Source organism: Gadus chalcogrammus, chromosome 7 (assembly GCF_026213295.1).
Source record: "Gadus chalcogrammus isolate NIFS_2021 chromosome 7, NIFS_Gcha_1.0, whole genome shotgun sequence".
NCBI classification, from domain to species: Eukaryota; Metazoa; Chordata; class Actinopteri; order Gadiformes; family Gadidae; genus Gadus; species Gadus chalcogrammus.
In genome coordinates, this window is record NC_079418.1 from 2,568,193 (window position 1) to 2,574,806 (window position 6,614).

Genomic DNA, 6,614 nt, shown 5'->3' on the forward strand with positions numbered 1-6,614 from the left:
CCCGCGACGAAGTGTCCTCTTTTTCACAAACTCAAATCTGGTCACCCTAGTTTTACCGCGAGTGAGTGTTAAAAATAATGAATGAATGCGGGCGCGCGTGTGTGCTCTGTAAGGCGCCCAGTTTCCAACCTCGAAATTTCACTTCATTTAAATTTAATTTGCATGGTATTTCTTATCCTTACCAGATGCCCGAACCACCTCAGCTGACTCCTTTCTAAGTAAAGGAGCAGCGGCTCTAATCCGAGTTCCTCACGGATGGCTGAGCTTCTCACCCTATCCCTATCTCGTCCTTTCGGTCATCACCCAACCCTCATGACCATAGGTGAGGATAGGAACGAAGATCGACCGGTAGATCGAGAGCTTTGCCTTGCGGCTCAGCTCTCTTTTCGTAACAACGGTAAAGCGAACGCAATACCGCCCCCGCTGCTCCGATTCTCCGGCCAATCTCACGCTCCATAGTTCCCTCACTCGCGAACAAGACCCCGAGGTACTTGAACTCCTTCACTTGGGCAAACTAAACACGTAACGCATAATACAATCAATGGCAATGTAGGCCTATATTACCGCGGGGACACATGCATATTAGGATAGCATACAATACTGACAAGAAACAATGTTTATAATGTATTGCGTATATCATTAAATAGAACCACAGTTACCGCATATCATATGTTATAGCCTATCATACGTTTTCTTTGCCGAAATTTATTTGAGGACTCAGTATATTCCATGTGTGAATTATGCCATATTAGGCTATTTGGCAATAAACTAAGCCATTTGCAGTATGAAATTCTCGGAGACTGCAGACGCGCTGTCAAAATATCAACTCGTCCGATTCAAATGCGCTCATGGCTCTTAAAGGGGATGGGAGCTGGCACTCTCATTGGTTTGTTGCACGTTACGCCCAAACCACACCTACGGGTAATTAGGCTGCTTCAGACCAACCCTTTTGACACTCATTTATCCGCCTGTAAAATAGCGATAGCGCCGTAGAACCGCCCACAAAGCTACTTGCGCTTTGCGCTTCCCACTTGCGTTTCAGACCGTTAAAATAGGGCCCACAGACTCTCAGCGGCAGCGCATCATATATAGGGGAGAGATGCACAGTGGGCAGGCACACACTAAAATGAGATGTAACCCCCGATTAACAGATGTAGCGCCGATAAATGTTTTATCAGTAATTGGTCTGGACCTCATAGCTGCATAGCAGAGACTACCTTGATCGAAACCAGATAGTTAGTTAGTTTTATTTTGGAAACGCGACAGACATTAATCAGCGTCGTCTTCTTACTTTTAGTTTCACCAGAGCCCGTCTACGAAGAGCCTGGGCACTCCCTATACGCCCCATTGTACCGATCTTGGTTGTAGTTCCAGTAAACATCCACTGGGGGTGATCGCGGGCGAGTCCAGAATGAATGGGAGTCAATGGGGCTAGACGGCTAAATATGTCTCTTTCACCTGCTTGTCGTTGAAATATCGCAAATTTTATTGTAGATTTCGCAAGTTCAATATAGATTATAGTTCAAAAGTCAAATGAATGAGCACTTATGTCCTTTCGATTTCTTACAGTTTGGGCCGTTGTTGGCCGTATACGCTAGCATTCTGCTAATGAATGCTGATTGGTCAGGGACGGACTTGCGACTGATTACGACCAGAGACCCCTCTTGACGGCACCTGAAGCTGAAGCGCATCGGAAACATTATCTTAAGGAGGACTTTCCGTCAAAGTTAATTTTTGCGTACTGTATTTATATTTTCCTGCAGGCCCTTTTATTTGTTATATAGTTATGTATGGTGAAAGTACATGGGTATAGATGGAATTTCTTCCATTTCTCGTGTTCAATGTTCAATGTGTTATATACATGGTACGGTATGACCACCTTAAATTATACAGTCAATGTCCCGCTCAATATCATTTCATCTGTCATTGTCCATTTTTTCGAAAATAAAGATAGTTTAGAAAATGTGCAATGATAAACTGCTCCAACAGTGGAAAGGGATTGTCCTTCTTTTCGTTTCCCAAGGAAAGAAAAAGGTAATGTTCTTGCTTGCTCCTGTATGAATAGTCCTAGGCTACCTGAGGCTGCACCTGGTAGGGAAAGTTGCGCTGGAGCCCGGGTAAAATCGCACATGGCTTATTCAAGTTGCGCGCTAGACATTCTCTAAAGTCTCGAGACTCAAGCACTTCAATTACCTTAACCGATTGTCCCATACAAATCGTTTGTTAACGATTCAACAACTTCAAAATCTGCTATTACTGTAGTTTTATTTTTTGTAGGCCTTGGGCTAATGACCTTGCACAGAGGGAAAACCATCTACACCACTTGTCATTGATTTCTATGCATTCAGTGATCTTTACAGATGGGTTTGTTTTAAGCCATTGAATATGATTGCTCTGCCCTGCAACACATTATAAGCTACACATGTTTGTTAAATGAGAAGTATGGTCTAGGTCAGTCATACTCAAGTAGCGGCCCGCGGGCCTTTTGTGGCCCGCGGGGTGTCTATTAATGGCCCTCGAGCTGTTTTTAAAAGTTTTTTTAATTATTAAAAAAATAAAAAAAATAAAAATCGTGCTGGGCGCTCTTATTTTGAAACCGCGCGCCGCGATCTCAATACGAGGCTGGGGGTTGCAACGATAAACAGATAGCACTCCAGCCCACAGACCGCTCCAGCCCTCCCAAACTCGAGGCAGACAGTCCATCTCAGCAGCAGTCAGTCACACGTATACCGACCGGAGCCGTAAAGGCATGCTCCAAATTTGCCCCAAAAAGACTCAGTGTGACGTCATCACCCTGTGGACAAAAATGGTAACTGCGGCCAATTTCCCCCTGCTGAATAGGATGGCAGTGCACATCCTTACAATGTTTGGATCCACATACAGATGTGAATCTGCATTCTCAAAAATGAACTTCATCAAAAATCAGTACCGGAGTCGCCTAACCAACGAGCACGTGCATCAGTGTGTCTCCCTGGCAATCACACCATATCAGCCCAGGTTTGAAGCATTGGCCAAAGAAAGCAGAGGCCAATTCTCCCAATAAAGGGGACATGTGAGAAATGTGAAATAGTTTGTTAAACAAAGCACAAAAATGGGCTGTCTGAAGGCTTTTTGTTTTTTTATCTTGAACACGGTTATGTTTGGTTTTATTTAGTTATTTTTTTTAATATATGCCGAAATTAAAATTATATTTTTATTTTAGGAAATATTTTTGTTTTTAATAAAAAGGAAATGTTATGTTATAAAATGTTGTAAATGTTATACATACGTTATGTTATGATACGTTATCGGACGTACACGGTCCCAATAAATGGCCCCTTGAGTCACTGAAAAAAAAATTTGTGGCCCCTCATCATTTCTACTTGAGTACCCCTGGTCTAGGTCATGTTGAAACAGTATCAGTTGTATAACAGTAATTATACAAACATACCAACATTGCAACAGGCAAGTTTATTCAAACATCACACTAACAAGAACACAATAAGAACAGTAACATAGTAAATAATTTAAAAAAAAGAGAAATGATTTAACAACACTGAACATACTGAACAGAGGCAGGGAAAAAAGGACAGAGGAACAACAATATAATAAAAGAGGAAGAAGACTTGTCCGTTGTCACAGCATCAAGGCCAACTGTAGAGATCAAGAAAGGAAGAGGCATGAGGAGGAGTACAACAGAACACTGCTCTCTAGGAAATTGTTTACTGATGTAAACTAAGTTGATGCAGTCTTACAATTATGATTCTAATCAAGGTTTCTATTTCAGGAGAAAGAAATGGCTCATAAACATGAGGCGAAGTGACCTCAGACCTCAGACAGTTAATGCAGGGGGGCTATGTTGTCTGTGAACTGCATTTTGAGGAATGCTTCCTTAAAAAAGTGAGTTGTGCATATTGAAAGAAATGAGAATTTAAATTAAATATAATACTAATTAATAGATTTACTGATACATTGTGCTGTGTGCTTTGAATAGCACAATGGAAAGGTGGCACTCACCAGAGATGCCATCCCCACACTGGTGGATTGCGACAACCCGCCACCACTTGCCTCCCCACCTCTTAAAAGGCGGAAAAAAAAAAGAAGGTAACATAACTGAGACCAAGACCAACATACAAATAATTAAGACAGTCCCCTGAAATAACATTTACATACATTACATTGAATGAAATAACTTTAACTGATCCTTTGATATTGACTGATATATTAATCCTCAAAAGCTAAGCAGAGTCAATCTGAGGAAGAAGACAGGTATATAGACACAGAGGGAGGGACAGAGAAAAGCACAGAGGAGACAGCAGAAATTATACCGGAAAGGACAGAGGAGACTCTAGAGACAACAGTTGAAATGGAGGAAAGGACAGAGGAGAGCGCAGAAGGGACAGTAGAGTCAAATGGAGGCACCAAAGAACAGGCTGAGGCTCAGGTGACAATTCTGCACAGCAGTCTCCAAAAGAAGGACCAGGTGATGTTCTGAGCTTCTTCAATTTCAAAATTCTGACTGTAGCATTATTATGTAGCAGACACACATAAAGGATGCCTTTTTGGTTATTTCAGGGAATAAAACAACTACAGGCACGCCTTGCAAGGCTGCAAAGGCTAAGATGCAGGCAGGAAAAGGAAGCCAGCTGCCATGCCAAAAAAATCCAAGTAATGTCAATGAAAGACAAAAACAAAATATGCCTTTAAAATTATCAACACTTGATTTAAGGGAATGCATATTGCATTTTAACTAGGGGTGGGTATTGCCAAAGAAGTCACGATTCGATTCGTATCACGATTCACATGCCACGATACGATTCTATCACGATGCATCGCGATACTTGAATTATTGCGATGCATTGCGAATTTTCACTGAACATTGTTAAAAAAAAATTAAGCCATTACCAGTGGCTGACTGGCTGTGTATGATCTGGATAGTGTGTTCAATTGATAACTCAAAGCAACTCAATTCATACATAGCTGTATTTATTGAAACAACTATTACTGGATACACTGACAAGAAGTGCTAAGGATCTATAAAACTTAAAATAACAAAATAAGGATAATCAGTGCCGTTTACATGGCCTCAGTGGTCCTTTAAACCAATGAAATGAAAACATTCAAACATTTCCCCTTTTGGAAGTAGCTGCCATTATAACAACAATATCATTTCATAAACATAAGAGGACAAACTGATGCCACAAAAAGTGAATAGGCTTTATAAAACTATATAAAAAAAAAATATATATTTTTTTTAATTATTCATTTTTTTAAATTAATAATCGATTCTTGGCGTCAACAATCGATGCAGTAGATCGTGAAAATTAGAATCGCGATGCATCGTCATGACGATTATTTGGCACACCCCTAATTTTAACACCACCTTGTTCTTTCGTAGTCCCCATGAAATTATGGAGGAGATGCTCCAGAGGTGTCCTGAGGGCTGCCGGAACTTCATTAAGGCACAACTGTCAGAGGCAGGGAAAAAGGACAGAGGGAGAAGGTTCAACAGACACATGAAGGATCTAGGGCTGCAGCTGTTACACAGCAGCCCAAAGGCCTACCGTCAAATGAAGGCCATATTCTCGCTTCCTTCTGGAAGGACACTTCGGCGTTACATTAGCGCACGTGTGGGATATTTCTATGTAAATTCGAATTTATTAAATAAGACTACTCAACTTCGACCAGTTTCACAATTTTAAGATTGAACAAAATCTGATTATTAACCTTTTATTTCCTGACAGCCTGGCTTCCTACAGGGAATCATCTCCCAAATGGGAGTCATCGCCGCCACCATGACCCCTGTGGAGAGGATGTGTACGCTCGTCCTGGACGAGATGTCAATCAAAAAACAATTTGATTATGATCGCAAGAACAATGCCATTTATGGTGTATCTGCATCTGGGGCTGCAGCAAAACAAGCGATGGTCGTCATGGCTAGGGGCATTATGGGGAAATGGAAGCAGGCAAGCCATACCTTAGAAAAACATTTGTTATGATATTGCTGTGTATATTCAAACACATTTACCTAAAGCATGTCTTTCAACAGACGGTTGGTTACTTCTTTTCCCCATCTTCAATGCCAGCAGATGATATTGCTACCGTCATTAAGGATGCCATTCGCCACCTACATCATATAGGGCTGACAGTATGTAGTGCGAAGAGTTTTATTATTTTTTATTTTTTTAATAGCAGCATTAACAATGAACAAATGAACATTAACCCCAACCTTGTATTGACAACAATGTATTAACCAATTTCAAAGGTGCAGGCAGTAATATGTGACCAGGGAAGCCCTAATGTGAAGGCTGTGCGGAACCTTGGGGCTAGCCTGGACCCTCTGGGAGGTGAGGAGTCCCACTGTATCCTGGTGGAGGTTCAGAGGGTTCCTGTGATTTTTGATGTCCCTCACCTTCTGAAATCAATCAGGAACAACCTGTTCAAACATGCCCTACAGGTAAGCACAATAAACAAAGCAATCACAATCACAAGGACTCATACTGAACATACAAGATATCACAATGATTCACATATGTATGTATTTACATCCTTAGACACAAGGAAAAAAAGGTTCTTTGGAAGCACATCAGCCAATTCTATGAGCTGGACAAGCTCCACACTATTCGGATGGCCCC

At 41.3% G+C, this 6,614-nt stretch overlaps 1 long non-coding RNA gene across 1 annotated transcript; it reads left to right on the forward strand.

The window, feature by feature from the left end:
- Window positions 1–1,097: 1,097 nt before the first annotated feature.
- LOC130385721 (uncharacterized) lies at window positions 1,098–4,491 on the forward strand. Its single transcript, XR_008896057.1, has 3 exons — window positions 1,098–2,451; window positions 3,382–3,879; window positions 3,974–4,491. It is a non-coding gene; the product is annotated as an uncharacterized LOC130385721 (long non-coding RNA).
- The last annotated feature ends 2,123 nt before the right edge of the window (window positions 4,492–6,614 follow it).